Genomic DNA, 22855 nt, shown 5'->3' on the forward strand with positions numbered 1-22855 from the left:
CATCTCTATTTCTCAAGCAATTCTTCCCTCAGATCATTTTCTTCTAAACTAATAGCACATTCTTTATTCTCTGCTTCCTGTGGGCATTCTATGGAAAGTTCCAGAAAATATTCCCATGCCATATTCTCTTCAGCTTTACCCTGTGCCATCCATTGCCTTTCATATGGAAACTCACTGGCCTATCACTCTAAAACATTGACTGTATCAGAGTTGCCACAGTTTCGTGTTCCTTCCCTTGCTGTGCAACTCCAACGGATCTTTTGTACTGGATTCCTACAGAAGGCTCAAAAACATCTTCATATAGCAACTGATCAAATGCTTCCCACTCAACATAACTCAACACAAAACATAACATATCATAATAAAGAACTAATTTAAAGCAGTTAATTGGCTGAATACACAAGATCATACTAGTTATTTTAATTTGTTTTTATCAATCATACATGTTCATTGTGAATTGTTTCACTCATATTGCAATATTATGTTGCATATACTGTACATACTGTGCTATAGATATATTATGTTGCTTTTGTTTTACTGTTTTGAATTTTTAACCTTATTTTATTGTTATATTATTGAATGTTTCTTGAGTACCTATTCCCATACTGAGGCTGAACAATGTCCATAGGATCAGTGCTGTGCCACAGTCAACAAATACAAAGAAATAACTAAATAAAATAAATGACCAGATAAACAAATAAACATTCAAACATACACATAAATGCATAAATGCATAAAACAGATAAATACATAAATAAATAAATAAATAAATATGATGTTGAGCTCTGTGATGATAACATATGCTTGGTTCATGAAACCCCATGTGTAAACCTTATAACCTTGAGGAAGTCTCTTGGTGAAATCAAAGCAGCTTTTTGGACTGGGGGTCCACCAATTTCCCACCAATTTGGGAAATGCTTGAAAAAATAAAACTAAGGGGAGGTTTGGCAAAATGGTTAAGATGTTTACCTCACAAATGCAATGTACAGGGTTAATTCTCACCTTTGCAAAACTGACTAGGCTTAAAATAGCCAAAAAAAAGTAGCTACCCTAATACTTACCTATGAATGTATAAAATCAGAAATAAAAACAGTCGTGTACATATGGATTCATGTCAACATAATGAATCCCAAAGCAAATACTAAGAACAGCACAACAACAACATAAGAAAAATCGACTAAAACAAATCTAACTAAAAAGAAAACTACATTCAGTGAATAAAGTAATTCACAATAGCAGAATGTTATGCAAATTCACATTTTTTTTTATTTTGTTTTGGAGGTGGCAGGCTCCCTTGCATCCCTATGTATAAGCAGACCTTAGTAAACTAACTCTAAGGACACAGCAATGTGAAACAGACAAACAGCATACAAGACTAAAGTTATGCAGATTGCGCATCAATTGATACAATAATTAATTCTCCATTACACTTTTCCCAAATTTAGGTCATGAGGAAGGCAGAACCAAGGCAAAAAATGCACACGGGGTAGGTGCACTTTCAATGACCTTGTCAAATAAATAGATTTGTTATAATATACTGTTTTATTTTTATTTTATTTTACAATATGACTATGGGTGAGTGAGCTAGTCTAGTGACCCATTTTAGTCATGACCTGGGTACAAAAGTATAAAATGAGTCAGTGCAATACAGCATAGGTACTAAAACACAAGGTGGCTAACATAACATTACAACTAGGCAGTATTTTCAACACAGACTTTATAAAGGCTAACAGCGGATTAGGACAATATATGCAATATAAATATGTATATATATATATATATATATATATATATATATATATATATATATATATATATATATATATATATATATGGATCTACCTGACTAGATCAACACGTTAAAAGAGCGAAAACGACTTCACCGACGCCAGAAGACCGACAGTTCACAAACACAACACCTCATACACTCGACACATCATAACAACAAACAAAACAAATCCCCTATCCAAAACCCACACACACAACATAAGCACACCAAAATCCTTACAAACCAACACTAACCCATACATACACAACTATCTACAACCCTAACCCAAACCCTTACCCTAAGGTCCGTCACTATCGCACACTCACCTAACCCGCGCCCTAACCCTAACTCACTTATCCCACCCCTATCCCTACAGACCACCAACATCGCACACTTACCTTACTCGCACCCTAACGTCCATCACTACCGCATACTTACACATCCTATCCCCATCGCAGTGTTCTCAGCTTCGGTGTCTTCCTCCATCGGTCTTCTGCCTTGTCGGTCTTCTGGCGTCGGTGAAGTCGTTTTCGCTCTTTTAACGTGTCGATCTAGTCAGGTAGATCCATATATATATATATATATATATATATATATATATATATATATATATATATATATATATATATATAGATATATATAAGTAGGAGAGAATGCATACTATCAGATGCAATACAAAGTTGTACTTTTTTTAAGGAATAGTTGTGACGTATAATAATACAACTGAAATTTACAATAACATGATAATGCATGAGAGTTGCTGAAGGAATAGTTGAGAGGTATGATATACAACTGAAAGTTAACAATCTAGTGACCAAAGTCACAAGTGCTAATTATGTATTTTTAACATATGTATTTATTTGTAGACAAAACATATATTAAAGTAGGCATTTTTAGAACACACTCTATGTAAGTTATGTTTTAAGGAAAAGGGAATGGTTTGTTATTTTATTTTGTTGTTCCTTGCAAAATCTTTGTTTGGTCACTAGATGGTGCTAAATGGATTAGTTTTTGCAGAAGTATTTCTTTCATCAAAGGAAAGTTTCATTTCATTTTTACTTATTTATTTTTTAATTCATTCATGCATTTTACCAAAATTGAACACAGTTTTAAATGTGAATGGTTATTTATAAAAAGATTATGTGATTTAGTAATGTATTGGCACACAACTTTAAATTTTTATCATGGTAAACATAAAATGTTAACATCAGGTTAAAAGCACAAAAGCACTTATTTTTAATTACAAGCTGATTGCTCAGCAAAGGTGATTTGCTAATTGAAATAATGTGCTTTATAAAAGGTGTTAGTTTTGGAAACAGCCCAGAGAAATGAAAAATGTACTGTGTATTTGGAGGCATTTATGTGAACTCTTTGTGGCTTGTGGATTAAACTTGTGTTTCCTGGGGCAGCTTCGGTCTATGCTTTATTGTTTTACCTTCTGGGTCATCATACTGTTTAATTTCAAGGTTGTTTATAGTTTTGGTGACCAAGCTAGTCGTTTAAGAGGTGTCGAGATCCTGCACAACTCTCAGAGCCAAGCCCAGTAAATTACTTCTGTTCACTTCCACTGAGACAGAAGACATATGTTTAGTTTTTTTTTTTTTTGACAGAAATTTTTGAAGAAACAGACGCAGAATTATCAGCAATCCCTTCCCCAGGGATGGACACAGCTTTCTGCCTAAACAGAGGGGCATTTCCTACCCCATCCTGCCTTCGCCCAGAATGATACCACAATATAAGGACAAAATGATTGACTTCAACAATTGGCTAAGCTTCTGGTTTCATTCAAAGGGGATCCAGTATCTGTCTGCCTGGGACAACATGATCGACAGACCACGATGCTTTGCCAGAGATGGTCTGCACCTGTCGCCCCTGGGATTCAGGTTACTGGCAAAGGCTCTTGCCACCCCTATAGTGCCTTTTTTTAGGCAAAGTTCAAAGGACAAAACCACCACCGTAACAGGTACAAGCATGCAAAATCTGAAGGTAATGCTACTCAATGCTAGAAGTCTAAACCTCAAAATGCACTCTCTCAAGGCACTCCTAAAAATGAAGAACATCGATATCTGTGCAGTAACTGAGACCTGGTTCAAGGATCCAGAGAGCACCCCTGCAATACCAGGCTACAACTCTTACCACACTTTTCAGCCACCAAACCAGGATCGAAACACTAAAGGTGGAGGAGTGTCCATATTCACCAATGATATTCACACCACCAGGTTAGTTGCCCAACACAATGCATCTGAAATTCTCCAGGTGCAACTAACACTGGGTAAGACTGCAATCCAAATTGTAGCTTGCTACAGATCCCCCACCATGCCCCAAGATTCTCACTACACCTTTCTAAACATACTGGAAAATATTAATATACAACCAAACACCCTGATACTGGGTGATTTCAACTATCCTGCTATTAACTGAGAAAACTACTTGTGTACCTAACACCTTTGCCCAACGGTTCTTGGAATTCATAAATTCCAATGCCCTGGATCAACTAATCCATAGTCCCACCAGGGGCTCTAATATCCTAGACCTGGTCATTACCAACATGGGAAATCAATGCTCCACACCTATGGTCACCCTCTCATTGGTCAGATCAGACCATAAGCTAATCACCCTTAACATCCATATCCCACCCCCACCCCACCCTCAGTAAGGAAACTTCCATAAAAAAAGTCTCCAAAGCCAACTTCATGCTACTCAAGTCAGAAGTTACAAACTTCATGACACCCATGCAGATGGGAACTGAAAGTTCAACTGCTGAGTCCTACACTAAGGCACCGTACAAGCACATCCACTCATGCATGAATCGTGCCATCCCAAATAGAACCAAGACGCTCTCCTCCAAAAAAAGGAAGCCAATCTGGTGGTCCCCTGCCATAAACAAACTTTACAACAAAAGTAAGAAGCTGTTGCAGAAAAGAGGAAAATCCCAGGATGCAAAAAAAACTCCCTTACTAGCCTCAGTAAGAAGCTGAGATAACCTCATAAAATCCTCCAAAGCTAGTTACGAAAATAAAATTGCCAAAGATTCCAAAGACAACCACAAGGCATTCTATAGCTATGTCAAGAATCTAAATGGCAATGCTCAGATCTGCTCTGAGCTACAACAGAATGGCATTAAATATACTGATCCCAAGGATATTGCCAATATCCTGGCAGATCGACTCAGTGCCAACTTCACCCCCCTCTCACCCCCTAAATGGCCCATCTCAATACCGGAAGATTGCCAAATTCTGGTAATAATGGCCACACAAGTAAAAAACACACTCTCCAAAGCTAAGAATACAGCATCCATGGAACTAGATGACATCCCGGGCTGTGTACTACATGAACTACAAAATGAACTGGCACCTCACCTAAGTGCCATGTTTAATCACACCCTCACCTCAGGCTTCATGCCCATTGACTGGCACATAGCTACAGTTATAACACTCCACAAGGGGGGTTCCACCTTGGATCCTGGGAACTACCACCCCATCAGTCTGACGAGCCTGATAGAACGTATTATCATGGAACTTAGGAACTTATAAACAAAGATATTGGCAACTTTAAAACACTGGACCCCACCCGGTTTGGGTTGGTGAAGGGACGATCTTGTCTTCTGAACCCGATTGACTTCTTTGAATCAGTCTCCAGAGCCATGGACGAAGTTAAGACAGTCCACACAGCCTATCTGGACCTCGCCAAGGCCTTTGACACCATCCCCCACTCTGGAATCATAGATAAACTTACTAAGCTGGGTTGCCAACTGGCTTACTGACAGAACCCACACTGTAAAAGTAGCTGACTCCAAATCCAGCTCCAGACAAGTGACAAGTGGAGTACCTCAGGGTTCAGTCCTGGGACCTTTCTTGTTTGGCATCTACTTCTCTGAAGTACAGGCCAACACTAAGGGACTCTGGCTAACAAAGTTTGCAGATGACTGCAAACTGGGAGCCATTATTGAATCCCCAAATTATGTTGATACTCTACAAAAGAGCATTACAGAAACAGATGCTTGGTGCCAGAGCCATGGGCTCAAGCTCAATGCCAAGAAATGTATAGTTATCCCCTTTGGGAAAAAACATGTACCCATGAATTACCACATAGGTGGCAGTACACTAAACACTGAAAGTGTGATAAGAGACTTAGGAACACAGGAGGACAGTGGTCTCACCTTCAATAACCACACTGCCACAACAACCAGGAAATCCTTCTATGTGGCACACCTCATGACTAAGGACTTTTCATCCAGAAAAAAGGAGGTCATTGTCCCACTGTACTCATCCCTCATTAGACCCATTATAGACTACAACACCCCATTTGGTATGTACCTCTAAAGACATCTGCAACAACTGGAAAGGCCGCAGAAATACCTCACTAAAAGAATCACAGGCCTGAAGCAGATGCCTTATGCTGACCGCCTTAAAAAACTCCAGCTATACTTTGTCGCATATCATCTACTCTGAGGCGATCTCTGCATAACATACAATGCCATGTCAAACCCAGAGCTGTTGGACATGCTACACTTAAAGAAATCTCAATCCCTCAGAGCCACATGCTCCAGGGATCTAAACCTTGTCATCACAATAAACAAAACATGCTGGAGGGATAGGTTCCTGACCAAGAGACTCCCCAGACTCTGGAGTAGACTGCCCATACATGTCAAGCAGAGCACCTCTTTGGCCCTCTTCAAAAGGAACCTTGATGATTGGATGGGAGAAAGGAAATTCACCCCAGGGATCATGTCAGTCGCCCTGCTAGACAGGGGTCCAGGGAAGTAAATAGTGTGGGAAGAAATAGCCAGGGAATTGTTATGGCTAGGCTTGTATAGACCCTAGGGCCTATAGCCTAGTACCAACCTACGAACCTATTAACCTTTTCCCAGGAATGACAAGAATGGCTCTTTCCTGTCTGAAAAAGGCACACCAGCATCTGCAGAGGATATTGCTAACCTCTGCTCCATGATGGCTGTAGGGAGCACACCAACTGGACCCAAGGAAAAATATGAGAGGTCTGAGAAACCAGCTTTGGCCACAGTTAGTCATCCACCTGTGGCTGTGGCATTTTATCAGCCTGGTGTGGTGGAAAAGACTTATTTTGCTTTTTTTTTTTTTTTTCTGGCTGGAAGAAGAACCAGTAGGCTGGTCCATAGTTAAGGTGAAAAAGGTGCCTGATTCCTGGGTTGTTTTAGCAGCAATATTTAGTAAAACAGTTAAGTCCTAAAAAAGTTACTTTTTCCCAGGAAAAAAAAACAGTAAGATGCACTTTTAAACACTTACCCTGCCCCAAAAAGTAAAATAATACCAGTTTCCCCACAGAAAAAGTCACTTTAAATAAATTTTAGTGACTTTTACCACAAAAGTAAAAAAAGTGACATTCTTGTTTAAAAGTGAAAAAAGTCATATGACAGTCATTAAAAATACTTTTTCCTAGATAAAACATAAATCTTTTACAGAAAAAGTAACTTTCCTGTCACAAAAAATAAAGATGAATATTTTTCCCCTGAATGGAACCTATCTTCCCAGCAATGGGACAGCATTAGCCAACTGTCGGTCCTCAAAAGCCCACACTCTATTCAGCAACAGGAAAGCTCTGAATGGCTTGGCACCCAAATCTGACTTCTATTCTGATCAAGCTAACTAGTGGTCTGGGATCATAGAAGGTGCCTTAAAGCTATGGAAGCTGGTTGGCTGTTATGTCCTAGGTGGGATACAACCTATATGAATGTTTCTGTGACACCAGAAGGACTGTGATTGGAAACTTTAGGAAGTAATAGCAGTGTACCGTACACACAAAGGGACGCAACAGCTTGTTCTACTACTAGAGGAACTCAGCACAGACAATCTAACAATCAAACACTAAATATTTATAGCAAAATAAACTGTAATCAAGGTACTGTAAACAATCATTTTGTCTTGAGTGAGTGGCTTCACTATAACTTTGAGTTTGGGCAAAGTATTATAGAAATTAATGGTTCTAGCTTTAGTTTAATTAAACAACTGTGCACTTTTGAAAAGAAACTATCGTAAACTACAGGCTGAAAATTGTTCTCTCCGTAAGTGTATTAAACAGAGGATCGCCCCTAAAAGGCTTAGGACATGGAACTCTCCCACTGTTTGAGGGACAGGTACTTGATTGGTTTTGCTATATAGCTTGGACATTCAATTTTAACCATTACTCTGAGGAAATCCCGTTTTATACTCAGGGATGAAAGCACTTGGTGTTTGAATAAAAAAATGTGGATTTTACTTTTTTGCAGCATAGTTTGCTGTTCCATTCTCTGGTACTGAGTGTGGAACTGCTTGAGGGCTGGTTATATATTATTATTATCACTACTTGATATGGATACTGCTGCCTGAACATACATAGTCGGTCTTGCCTTTCATTTCTCTACTTTACATCTCTGAACATAGCTCTCAGTCATAAATTCTGTCTTTCACACCTACCCTATTATATCCAAACTTTTTTCTGTTCCTATACTTTCATCACCTTTAACCAGTCTTAGTCTATAGTAATATCTAAACCTGTTTCCCAATAATCTCTAACTCTTTAGCAAAAGCATGCATTTTGTTACACCCAACCCTGTATCTCATTTATTTATGCTTCTGACAAGTTACTTTTTAATACCTCTCCTTTTAATACAGGATAGACCACTGGATTGTTTATTCATGCAAATTGTATCTAGTGCAAAACTTACTGGACACTGTAATCTGAGATGTTAAATCAGCTGAAAGGCTGTCAAAGATGTGTTTTTAACAAAAATATAATTTTACTATTGTTTTCCCTGTAAAATCTCATACATTATTTGTTTCATTATTTTAGTATAATTTCTGAATACCTGATGAAATGTAATGAAAATGATCTGGTGAAAATGGGCCCTATCCAGTTCGACTTTCCCAGTCAGCAAAGGTGAATAAATAAATAAACTGTTAATTAACTCGTCAGCAATCATTTGTGCTTATAGGTTTCTACTTGCTGTTTTTATTCCTATAGCATAAGCTCATTAAATCCTGGAATGTCTACATACATAACATCAACATCATGGATAGTGTACATTTTGGCAGGGTCTCTCTATATATACTGTACACTATATACTATATGCCGTATGTCTCTATATACTGTAGACTATATACTATATGGGGTCCCCTACAAAATCCCGAATGCACAGAATCCCAACGCCCAAAATACTGTGACGAAAAGCCCGAAACCCCACATTACCGAAACGTTGAAAGCGCAAAATTCAAAATCGCGAAACTAATACATACATACAGCACACAAACAAACATACACACACCCTCCCCCCATAACCAAACAAACCACCCTACACCAAAGATAATTCTGTGCCCCCCACACCCCCCTACTTTATTATTCTAACTCCGGGATCACACAAACATATACACAAGGCAAACTCATACCCACACATTACAGTCCGTCTCACACACACACACACACACACACACACACACACACACACACACACACACACACAAACACACACGCACACCACAGTCACAACACACACTTACATACACTAAAGCCCCTCACAAAAACACTTACACACAAATACTTATCTGAAACACAACACCAGAAGCACTAACTCAAAATCCCTTAACATCGGGATTTTGAATTTCGTGCTTCTGGTCTTTCAGTAATGTGGAGTTTCGGGCTTTTCGTCTTGGTATTTTGGGCATCAGGATTCTGTACGTTCGGGATTTCGTAGGGGATCCACTATATGCCGTATGTCTCTCTGTATGCTGTGCACTATATACTATATGCCGTATGTCTCTCTATATACTGTACACTATATACTATATGCCGTATGTCTCTCTGTATACTGTGCACTATATACTATATGTCATATGTCTCTCTGTATACTGTACACTATATACTATATGCTGTATGTCTCTCTATATAATGTACACTATATACTATGTGCTGTATGTCTCTCTATATACTCTACACTATATACTATATGCCGTATGTCTCTCTATATACTGTACACTATATACTATATGCCGTATGTCTCTCTATATACTCTACACTATATACTATATGCCGTACGTCTCTCTATATACTGTACACTATATACTATAGACTGTGTATTCTATACTATATACTATATACTGTATGTTATATGCAGTGTACTATTACAAGCTGAAGAACTGGAACCTTGATTTGAGTCACACCGAAATCTGAACAACAACTACTGGAAGGCCAAAGATGGAAATACCGAATGTCTAACTATACTAGCACTTCTGGATCCATATTAGCACTTGTTCCTGTGTCCAGAGCAGTTGGGTGTTTCATGATTTGAGGTATTTGTAGGATTATTGTTTTTAGGGCATGTTAAGATTCAGAGGTCTGTTGTGGTTATTGCTGTGATTAATGCTCCGAATGATTAGTTTTTGATAGTAAATCATTATATGCTGCATACTATATGTTCAGTTTGGACAGGCCACAATTTGTTTTCCATACTTTATTAAAAGTTTCAGCTTTGATCTCTGTCCAGAGAGGCAATGGCTTAGCAAATGTCTATCACAGTATATTTTTGCAAGCAAATTTCCATAGAAGCAGTGCTGTTGTACATTGACCTTTGAACTTGTTTGATGTCCTCACATTTATGGAACAAGAGACCATTCCCTGCTCAAGAGGGAATAGTCTTGTCTCATGAATTAAAGATGTTTTGGAAGAAGAAAATAACTGTTTGTGTTTCAAATGCTACAGAATTTTGTGTTGTGACTTTACATTACTGAGAAGTAGTATTACATTTTTGGGGGGCTTTTGCTTTAACAGGTCCAATATGACGTGCGTTATAAAGTGCTGGTTTAGCCTTTCACTGAATATATTAGTAGTTGTTCAGATTCTTGTATTGGCATGTCATTGGTAGCTATTTTAATATTCATACTTTAAAGTAATTTGGATTTATTGATTCACTATTACTAGGTTTTAAAAGTGCAATGTCACAGTTCATAGAGTCACAGCTATTCCAAAGCCAACGAGTCTCATGGCTATTCATTCCTTGCTAGTACCCTCCCCCAGGCAGCACCTCCTTTGTCAAGGAGGGCCATACAGGTCAATCCTGTAGTAAATTTGTGGATACCCCTACAGTCATCTGGCTTATATTTAAAGGAAGATAGAGAGTCACACTGGTCAACATGTAGGGGAAGTTTATTACAGAGGCTCGATAGGTGCTGCATTATAAACCTGTCCTTCCAAAATGTTTTATTTTTCTGTTAGTGAAGATTTAGGTCCCTGGTTTTAGGATTTGTGAAGATATTGGGCTTGCAGTAAAACAGGAGGTTCAGGACAATCATGTCTATAATGGCAGACTAAGGAAGAGGGACATCTCCCTTAAAAGACTATAAGACACTGAATAAAGGGATAAAACTTTCAGCCTGTCTTGATAGCTCAGGGACTTTATGCCTATGATCTTTCTGGTTAGGAACCTTTGTGGTCTTTCTAATTGTTTGATATCTTTGTGGGATACATGACAAAGGAAGTGTTGTACTCCATAATTGGACTGATCGATGCTAAGTATATAGGAGTGGTTATCTCTTTAGATCTTGAAGATATTGCTTATCCAATTATCTGGGTTAAATAAAAGCATTTCCTGACAACTGTTTCATATGATGGTCAAAACACAGGGAGCTATTAACCCAAGTACGTGAATCTCTGACTACATTTTCATTTTGTAGAGGTGTGTTGTCTAGCCAGTACAATGAGGGTTGTCTACCAAAAATGATGATACTATGTTTTTTAGCATTTTATTTCAATCCACTTTTAGTAGACGAAGAGTTTACTAGAAGGACTTCATTCTGGAGGGTTTGGTTATTCTACCATGACATAGCAACAGCCCCCAGTGTACAAGCATCTGCAAACTTTGTTAGTTCTCTGCTTGCAGATCTGAGAAGCAAATAACAAAAAGGAGTGGTCTCAGCACTGAACTCTGAGAGACACCACTGGTCACTTTTATAATTTCTGATGAAACACCAGCAATAAACACTGTGTGGGTTCTGTCTTTCAGACAGTTTGCTATCCATCCTAGCCCATATGGGTCAATTTTTAAAGCATTTAGCTTTTGTATAATGCCATCATGGGGAATGGTATCAAAGGCCTTAGTCAGGTCAAGATACACTATGTATACTACATGGTCACCATCTGCACCCTCCATGATCATTCTGAAGAAATTAACCAGGTTAAATAGGTTGGATCTCCCCTCCACAAAACAAAATCGTTGTGGCTCAAGTCTGACAAGATTCTTGATGGCACAGTTTATGAGATCAGTTCTAATATATTCCATGGCTTTTTTATGCTTTGTATTTTTTATTTCTTTTATTTATTAATTTATTTATTTTTTACATTTCAAAATATCTTTAAAATAGTTATTTGAAAAAACAAAAACAAGTAAACAAGTATTGGGAAACAGACTTATAAGAGTCAGCTGTATTTTGTAGAACCGTCATGATGTCGTGTTGTCTCCTATACATGTGACACCTCTAAACACACCTTTTGCTACTTTTTCTGAAATGGGTGATTCAAAGCATGGAGTTGAAAGTAAACATATTCCAGACTTGCTTTACCTTTTATTTAGTGATTTTCTGTCAATGTCACCTTTATAAGAAAAAAAAAAGATCTGTGCCTCTTGGATAAATCATCCGTTAATTACATATCATTTGCATGGGTGATAAGGCTAAAGCCTTGGGCATTACACCATTATCTCTATATCTGACTTTGTACACTACCTACCTGTCAGCTGACCTTTGCACAATATGTGGCATGTCAGCTTATCTATTCTGCGTGGTTTCACAGGATATCACCACACCATCATGTACGGAATAATGACATGTTTTAACTACCTGTGAGAATACTGTGGAAACGTCATTCAGAACTTTTTGTATACACTGTACATCATACAAGGCAGGCATTAAAGAGTAACTGCATGTAGCATCAAAACAAAGATAAATTATTTGTCAAAAAATCTGTTGCTACATCAATTATTGCGTCACACTATGAAAACCGCGGGAATAACTCATTTAATATTTTAATTCCTTATAAAATATTCCATCCCTTTTGATTACCAGCCATGTTGCCTTCCAGAATCTACCATTTTTATCAGCATCTCGCACTCGGGCAGTAACACATCACCACTGTTGCAGTCCCTGCCGCTCCCTTACCTCCTGTCATCTTACTTTCCATCCTGGTAGTTATTTCTAGCTGGAAGGATTTGGAAGAAATGTAATAGTACAGGAACAGGTGTTCTGCTACTGTAATTGGTGCCAGAGTTACACAACTCTATTTCAGCTGGGTTCTGGGATGCTGATTGGGGTAATTATAAAATGGGGATATACAGTTGAAAACTCTGCCATTTCTGTGCTTTTGATGTTGTCATTGTCACACTTTAGATATGAAGTGTTGCATTAATAAATCTGTGCAAGGAAGTATATACGCATGCAACATTATACTTAGAGCAAAAGTGCAAACTCATATTCTTTCAAGATAACTTATTTAAGATATTTCCTTAATTTCTATTACATGTTCAAACACAGTGTGAACAAAATGAAAATAATTTTGGCCACAAGATGGAAGTATTCACCATCGGAATCCAAACTTTCAACTTTACTTGTAATTTAATTTTTTTGAAACATAACATTTTAAACAGAAGAAAACATAGAAATCAGTTCCACTTTCAACATTAGCATGTCATTTTATAATACTTAATATATTTTTTTACCATATTGTTAATTCCCATGCTATACAAACACCTGAGTTTGTCTGCATCTAATATATAGTTTCATAGTTTCTTAGTTTCATAGTATAGTACTAGGCTATCTGCCCTGGGGCATTTGTAAGCCTAGCCATGGTGATGTGGCTTTTGCCACCCCATGAAATGGTACAAAAAATGTACAGAATAAATTTAGAATACTGTGCCTCTGTCTAGTAGTGACACAGATGTGACCCCTGGGGTAAACTTATGATCTCCCATCCACTCATCAAGATTTCTCTTGAAGAGAGTCAGTGAGGGGCTCTGCCTAATATGAACTGGGATCTTGTTCCAAAGCATGGGAAGCCTCTGGGTTATGAATCTATCCCTCCAGCATGTCCTATTCATACTTGTGCCGAGGTTTAAATCTTTAGCTCTTGTGGTCCTGATGGATTTGGATTTTTTGAGGTGGAGCATGTCCATCAGATCCTGATTGGACATGGCCTTGTACGTCAGGCAGAGATCACCTCTGAGCAGGTGGTATGCTACTGAATAGAGCTGAAGTTTCTTTAGTCTGGCAGAATAAGACATATGTTGGAGACCCTTGATCCTCTTGGTGAGGTACTTTTGTGGTCTCTCCAGCTGTTGCAAATGCCGGGTGAGGTACATACCAAATGGGGCATTGTACTCAATCATGGGTCTGATGAGGGAGGAATATAGGGGTACAATGACATCCCTGGATCTGGATGTGAATCCCTTCATGATGAGGTGTGCAAGGTAGAATGTTTTTCTAACAACTTTGGCAACGTGGGTGTCAAATGAGAGGTCGCTGTTTTTCCGTACTCAGTGGGTTGCTGTCTATGTGATAATTTGTGGGTACTTTGTTTTTCCCAAAGGGGATGACTATACATTTTTTGGCATTTAGTTTAAGGCCGTGACTCCGGCACCAGTTGTCCGTTTCTGTGAGGCCTTTTTGTAGGATGTGTGTGTCTGCTGGTGTATCGACTATGGCGCCTAGTTTGCAGTCATCTGCGAACTTTGTCAGCCACAGCCCTCCCATGTTTGCTTTAACATCTGAGAAATAAATGCCGAACAGGGGTCCCAGGACAGATCCCTGTGGGACACCACTTGTGACTGGCTTTGAGTCTGACATTGCTCCAGTGATTTTAACTTTATGGGTTCTGTCCTTTAGCCAGTTTGCAACCCATCTAGTGACATAAGGGTTTACTTTTAAGCTGTTGAGCTTATCTATGATGCCTGAGTGGGGTATTGTGTCAAGGCCTTAGCCAAGTCCAGGTATGCTGTATGGACTGCTTTGCCCTCATCAATGGCTCTAGTGACTGTTTGAAAAAGTCAACCAGGTTTAAAAGACAGGATCTGCCCTTTACAAAGCCAAACTGGGTGGGTCAAGGGTCTGTAGGTCCCCTATGTCTCTGTTTATGAGTTCCATAATGATTCTTTCCATAGCTTTGCAGACCAGGCTGGTTAAGCTTATGGGGCAGTAGTTTCAGGGTCTGTAGAGGCACCCCCTTGTGGAGTGGGACCACTGTTGCTGTACGCCAGTGTTCAGGTACATATCCCGTAAAGGCTAAGGTTAAATAGCATTTTTATGTGTGGGTTTAGCTCCTCTTGGAGTTCACGTAACACGCAACCCGATACCGTCAGGTCCCATTGATGCTGTTTTTGCTTTGTTTAGGGTGGTTCTCACTTGGACATCTGAGATGACAGGGAGATTACATTCAGCTGGGATAAGTATTTCTTCTTTTGGGGGTGAGGAGGGAGAAATTTGCACTGAACCAGTCAGCCAGAATGTTGGCAATATCTGTGGGTTCAGTGTATTTTTTGTTGTTGTGAACCAACTCTGAGCATATCTGAGGGTTTCCGCCCAGGTTTCTAACATAGTTGAAGAAGGCTTTGTGGTTATCTTTAGTGTCCTTAGCGATTTTTCTCTCAAAGTTGGCCTTGGATGTTTTTATGAGAGAACGTAGTTTTCTGCTAATGTTGATCAGAGATGTCTTCCCTTCATGGGATTTTGCTCTGACTTGCAGTAGTTTCCTTCTTTTGTTATACAATTTGTTTATGGCTGAGGTCCACCAGACAGGATGCTTAATTTGGTGGAGAGGGACTTGGATTTATTTGGGATTGCATGATCCATGCATTCTTGGAGATGTCCATAGAAAGCATTTGTGAAGGATTCGGCATTGTGGGATGTGGTAGCCACTGGCACAGTGGGCTTAAAGGATACCATCTCAGTCTTAAGAAGCGTGAAGTCTGCTTTTGAGAAGTTTTTCACTGTGGTCTTTTGTGCTGGGGGTGTAGGTGGGATATGAATATCCAGGGTGATTAGTTTGTGGTCAGATCTCACTAGTGAGGGATATACTTCCTGTGTGGAGCATTTTGTCCCCATGTTTGTGATGATCAGGTCTAGTATATTATCTCCCCTAGTGAGAGAGGTGACTAGTTGTTCCAGTGCATTTGAATTTATGAATTCCAGGAACCTTTGGGCTAGGGTATTAGGGCTAGAATAATGTACCCAATCTATGTTTGGGTAGTTGAAGTCTCCCAGTATGATGGTATTTTGTGATACATTCATATCCTCCAATGTCTTCAGGAAGGCTGAGTGGGGTTCTTGAGATTGGGAGGGTGGTCTGTAACATGCTGCCAGTTGTATAGCAGTTTTGCCTATGGTTAGTTGCACCTGTATGGTCTCTGATGCTTCATGTGTTGCTACTAACCTGGAGGTGTGGGTGTCCTTGATGAATATGGACACTCCCCTCCTTTGTGGGTTTCCCCGGTTTTGGGGACGAAAAGCATGATACGAGGTATAGCCTGGTAGCGCTGGGGTGTTCTCAGGAGCCTTGAACCAGGTTTCAGTTACTGCACAGACTTATTAAAGGGTCCATTCTTTGTCAGTCCACCCATATTATTATGAAACAACAAAAGTAAACTATTTATTTATTTATTTGTTTATTTATTTGAATTTGTTTGGCAGGGCAGAGTAGAGCACTGCGCAATTCTGACCATTTCAGTCTCAGCCCGAGGTCAAAACTGACCAGACATATAAAATAAACACATAAGTGACAATAAAATAGTAGTACAATGGTAGACTAATCCTTAGGATACATAGTAAATCTGCAGTATCAATTTACAGCATGTACAAATGTTTCAAAACATTTGAGAAATTAGAGTAAAATGAATTAGTGATGAAAAACAACAAAGGATCTTAGTGGTTGAGTTAGAGTGGAGAAGAACTGAAAGTAGACTTAAGATGTAGGACCTGAGGGGTAACAGGTATATTCTGCTTGATTAACTAAACATGACTTTAGTAGAGCATGGAACTCAGAATAAGATGATGGGTCTTTAATTTCAGGTGGGAGGGACTCCCACAGTTTGGGCTCCTGAGAAATGACAATAGCTGGTTGAGATATGTTACTTGGAGTGTGGGATGTGTGTTTTAGGGCCTGAGTGGTTCAAGTTTCTTGGACTGCATGTTGGGGTATGTCTTAGTTTTGAGATTAAAGCAGGGAAGGCATGTTCACGTAGGACTTTGAACAGTTGCAGGTCTGCTTTTTGGTTAACCGGAAGACATTTTCCTTTTTTAGTGTTATACAGTGGTGTTCATTTCTTGGAGAAATGTGTGATAAATCTACATGTTTTGTTTTCTAGTGTTTGAACCGTAGTGAAGTTTATCAAGATGCAGATGGACGTTTAGTGAGAGGTCTAACCAGAGTCCAAGATACTTGAAAGAGGAAACTTGCTCGAAGAGATGGTTGTGAACATAGATTGGTAAAGTTTTCTTGGATCTGCTGAGTTTCTGTTTAGTACCAAAATGCATAGATTTAGTTTTGGATGTATTTAGTATGAGGTTTATAGTCATAATCCAGTCATTGAGGTGATTGAAGTCAGACTGTCGATCTTGCTATAAGACGTTAGGGAGTGGTTGGAGCATTAGAGAACCATGTCATTTGCATATAGAAGGACAGGAAGATAATGAAGATCAAGTGGAAGTTATTGATGTGTATAAAGAACAGTAGAGAAGGCAGGAATGCAGACACCTTGAGGTGCACCTCTGAGTATCTCTACATTAACAGAAACTGATGTATGTACATATTGAGTATCAGAGCACTGGAAGGCCAATCCAGAATCTGGTTTGGGAAGTAAGGCCAGGCTAAAACTTGGTATGGGCACTAAGGCCAGGCCAGAATCTCGTATGGTCAGTAAGCCCGGGCTAGAACCTAGTATGGTCAGTAAGACTAGGTCAGAATCTGGAATGGGCATTAATGACTGACACAGTCTTGTGCTACGTAGAGCCAAGGGTTTAAAAACAGAAGTATGGAATAAGTTCCTTGCTACAATAAAGCCAGAATGAGCTTACCTGGAGTATAGTTTTAGTTACTTGTGCCACAGTAACTATCATGCAGACACCTGAGCTCATGATATGTCATGTAGCAGGTCCTGAATACCTATCTAGGTAGAAGAGACACACTCTCAATTAATAACAGTCATGTGAGTCAATGTTTAGAGAATAACAGATTGCAGTTTTATTATAGAAACTTTTTCCTCCAAAAGTTCTTTACTGGTAAATTCTTAATGTAACAAGAAATAACAAACAACAGCATACAGCGTAAGAAAACAACAAAAACAAAATTACACAAATTAATATATAAACTATTTACAAGAAGAATAACAAGATAAATAATATATTTATAAGGTACCTCTTCATATGTAATGTTAAGTACAATTTATTTGTTTATTTATTTATTTATTTATTTATTTATTTCTCTTTGTTTGCCAAGAAGTTCTGATGGGGATTTATCCCATTTTCAGTGAAGACCAGGGAGAAAAGCTCCACATGTTAGGCAAGTACATTTAAAACCAAAAAAAGACATTTTGTAAAATGCTTTGAGTTTACATGAAAACACGGTAACATCTGTACATCTAGAACACATTATATAACATGAATTTAAGGAAATACATTCATGAGGTAGTTGGTTGCCGAGCAATTACAGAGATAGAGCGTAGATGTATTATGTTTACGTATCATGCTCACCAGTTGGAAGTACTGAGAAGGTTAGCAAAGGCAGCAATGATTTAGCAGGGGGTAGACCTTAAGCGGACAAGTAGTTGTATAAAACATTGTGTAGATACAGGAAGAGAGCTTGTAAAGAGCTGTATTAAAAATAGTGGTAATTGTCTGGGAAATGGAAGTTTTGTAAGAGAGAAAGGGTGTAGAGAGTGAAGTGGCCATCTGAGAAAAACAGTGTAACTGACAGTTGTAGGAGACTATGCAGTGAGATTTCTTCGTGCTAAAGATCTGGCGTTACATGTGCAAAGTTAGGATTCACAAAGGTTAAGTAAAGACATTTAGAAGCAGAAACTCTCAAGGGAATAAAAAGGAACAAGACAAAGAGGAAACTAAAGAGGATCAGGAAAACAGGTCTAAGACGTATGTCCAGGCTTTGGTCAAATCAGAAAGATCAGCTTTGGTCAGATAAATTATAACAGTGTGTTTAATTTACCTAGATACCAAGTGAGTTCCATGCAGTTTAAAGCAGTTGGGTCCAGCCATGTTCTAGTTATATAAAGCTTTATAAGTGGAAAAATAATAATAAGTGATTTAACACGTATAGTTTAATCTCAGGAGGGGAATATGTAAAATTACAAACTTCCATGAAATATTATTTAGCTCTGGAGAGAAAATAGAAATCGTCTGTTGCAATTCTGACCAGAGAGGTTCAACATATTTGCATTCCTAGAAAAGATGAAGGTGTCCTCACTGTCCCAACTGCATGCTTGAGAACAGTCTGGAAAGCATGAGCGAAACAGAGCTTTATAGTTTGTATAAGATAAGCATTATTAATGATCATGAATTGGGTACAAAATAGTTTGCATGTATGTATTTAATATTTAAAGTTAAAGATTGTTTGTATTTTTATCATGTGAAAGTTGTTCACCATATTAAGACCGTGTCAATGTGTAAAGATATACATTATTGAACTTCAAATTGGAGGTCAGTCTGTAAGATGAAGAAATAGGTTCATATGTAAGGACTGAGAATACATTTTTCCAAAAGGAAGTTTTGTAATCTAGATCTTTCTTAAGCTTCAATTGCATTGATAAAGTTTTGCAAATTTAATTAAGAACAAGTAGGTAACCCTGCTATAAACCCGGGTTCATTATTACCTGAGCCAGTGAGATATCATTCTGCGAACGGAAATCCCAGACCAGTCCATTTTACATAGCAGGAATATCGATAAATCAATCATTTTGTTCTTTAATTAATTACGCTAGCAATATGTTTTATAAATTGGATGGAGAAGAACTAATGAGTTGTCAATACTGAAATTCTTCACAAGTTTCTGAAATACCAAAATAAGATTGACAAAGAGGCTATAAGTTTTAAGTACTTTAGTGTCTTTATGTTTAAAGAAATGAATATCTGAGGATTGTTACAGAATCTTTAGATTAGATTCTGAATTTTTGCACTAACAACACAGTCTAATGTTACAGGAAAGCATAACCCTGGGTGTGAGCAGCACCAGCCATTGGCATGAGCTCATCAGGTTTCTGTTGCAGAAAAAGGGTGGATCATGTGTGTTACTACTATGGAACCAGATGCATGCTGTTCCAAGACCAGATTCTTTATATGCCCACTGCAGACACCCAGTTTACATTATGTTTAGATATGGGGTGTTGGTAATACAAACTAAACTACATGTTATACCAAGGCATGTGTCCAATGATGAACAGAGCAAACTTTGTGCCATATTACAGTAAAGATTTATTTTATGTATTCGCTGGAATAAATGTCTATGTCATGAGTTACACCAAGGCCATATTCTACGTACTGACATTAGACATTCACTTGCATTTCAGGCAGATCTTAGTTCAAAAAGGAGGGTATGAAAGGCCTGATTCATTGTATGAGTGCTACAAACTTGCAGAATTGCAGCTTTGAACTATGCTACAGCTTTGAAGAACAAAGTACTTAGTTGAGCATCTCAGCCACCAAACAAGTAAACAACTTCAATATTCGCACGTTTGATGTCTGGTATTCAATCCCTTCAACTAGCAAATGGTTTGGAGGGGGACTCCTTGTGCCTCTCACTGAAAAGGAAAGCCTCCGTTCTTATTTAAGTAAAGCAGGCTTTGCTGTTTGCCTTTATAATGTGTCCAACAGCTGTCCCCCAACTTCCCATCTTGATAAGGGAAGGACTTGTCATTGACTTCAGATGAATGTCACTGAATAAGCAAGACCCCATGCTCATTTAGTCCACTATAGCCTGAATCAACCTTTCATCATTAGGGTTCATTTTACTTCCTATGAGACGAGCCCTGCACAACCACTTATAAGTAAAATATGACAATCAGTTTCTTAGCGAGAGCAGCAGTTTTCATGCCATTCAGCTCCTACAGTACACACCATGCAGAGTTTTCATGAAATCTTATAGTACCGTCTTTAGGAATGTGTCTCATTGGTAGTTACATGTTATACTTATTGCAGTTATGATTTTTGGCCAAGCAAAAAGTCATTAGAGCAATGTGTTTTTATCCATGATGCCTTTTTAGCCATGGTAACATTCCCGTTCGCTGGTGCCATAAAACAATTCAGTCTTTGACCTACAGCCTTTAGTGGGAAGAGCCAAACCATCTGTGTTGCCACAACTGAATGAAGAGGTCAGAAAACTTGACATATCTAGATGACAATGGAAACAGATACTTAGTGTTCCACAAAAATAACTTATTTACTTACTCTTCAACTGAAATAAAACAAACCCAAGTAAGGATGTTAAGAAGATGGCAACAATGTAAATTGAATGAGTCATGAAATCAAAAGTTTATACTCACTATTTTCAGAATTCTTATATAAATCTGAGCATACTTCCATAAATGTACAGAACAACCTAATACAAAAGGATTAGCAAAAAAAAGTGACTGCCATGTTATAAGGGTATACAGTGCATTATGGGAAAGAGAACCTTTAGCTGACAAAAGTCATATCCCGCAGTAGTGGTTCTGTGGTAGCGTTGTCCCGTTCGATTCTCAGCAAGAGCGTCTTCTGTGTGGAGGCATGCGTGAATGGGCGTGCCTTCGTTGAAGGTTGCACATCAGGGCTGGTAACTCGGCACGTAAAAATTCACTACCAAATATTAGTGGACCGGAGTTCCGCTGTGGCGACCCCTAACCGGGATAAGCCGAAAGACACAACAACAGTGTGGCAGCTTGTAATGATAATTTGGTGAAGGACTAATTGTAAAATAATAATAACCACCTAGGGTGATGCAAGAACATTAGTGTTTCATAAAAATCAATAAATGACAAAAAGTAAGTCAGCTCCATGGTGCAGAAGGATGAAGTCCTGGCTACAACCCAGATAAGCTATGACTAACTAGCAAATTGAGCACTAGCGAAACAGATGAGACAGTAAAAGACTTAATGCCTTCACTAGTTCATTCATCCTGGGGAGATGAAGGTGGCCCAGGCCAGTCCAGTGGCAGCACCTACTGGAGCGGGAGGTGCACAGCATGCAGAGAATGGACCAAGAACATGTACTTGGCACTGCCAAGCTATATCCATGTGGTAACTCTCATGAGACATGTGCAGGAACAAACATTCTCACAGAGGAAGGCACAGCAGGCCATCACATTTGTGAGCGTGAACAGTTAGAGGAAGTGCTAAGATACAAAAAAACTTGAAAAATGAGTTGGCAAAGAGGATGGCTGCAGAACACCTCTGCAACTAAACTGTTGCCCTTAAGAGGAATGAATTATCCATAGGGCACTCATTTGCATGGAAAATGAATGGGCAAGTTAGGCAGGTGTAGGCGTGGTAGTTACTGTGGATCTGGCAGCAAAATACTATTACTAATATAATGTACATATATATATATATATATAGATATATAGATATATATAGTTACCTATCAAAACATTGAATGATCATAACATCTAAACTCAAAACATCAAGTCCATAAAATCTAAACCTCAAAATATCTAAAAGTCATAACATCGATTCTCAAAACATTGAAAACAACAAAGCAACTATAAATAACATCCTTGCACACTGTTTACCACATTTCTGCAGGGGGGCAAGCCCCCCCTGCACCCCCATGTGGGGGGCTCTGCCCTCACACACCCCCATAAATTAATATACCAAATCCGAGATCGCACTACAGTGGGGTTAGGAAATTAACCTTTTCCCCCACTGTATTGCAATCTTGGAGTTGGTATATTTAATTTACAGGGGATGTGGGTGCAGGGGGGGTTGCCCCCTGCAGAAACATAGTAAACAGTGTGCAGGGTTTTTATTTATAGTTGCTTTGTAGTTTTCAATATTTTGAGATTTGATGTTATGACTTTTAGATGTTTTGAGGTTTAGATGTTACGGTCTTGATGTTTTGA

This window comes from Protopterus annectens, chromosome 11.part0 (assembly GCF_019279795.1).
Source record: "Protopterus annectens isolate FY-2018-M chromosome 11.part0, PAN1.0, whole genome shotgun sequence".
NCBI classification, from domain to species: Eukaryota; Metazoa; Chordata; order Ceratodontiformes; family Protopteridae; genus Protopterus; species Protopterus annectens.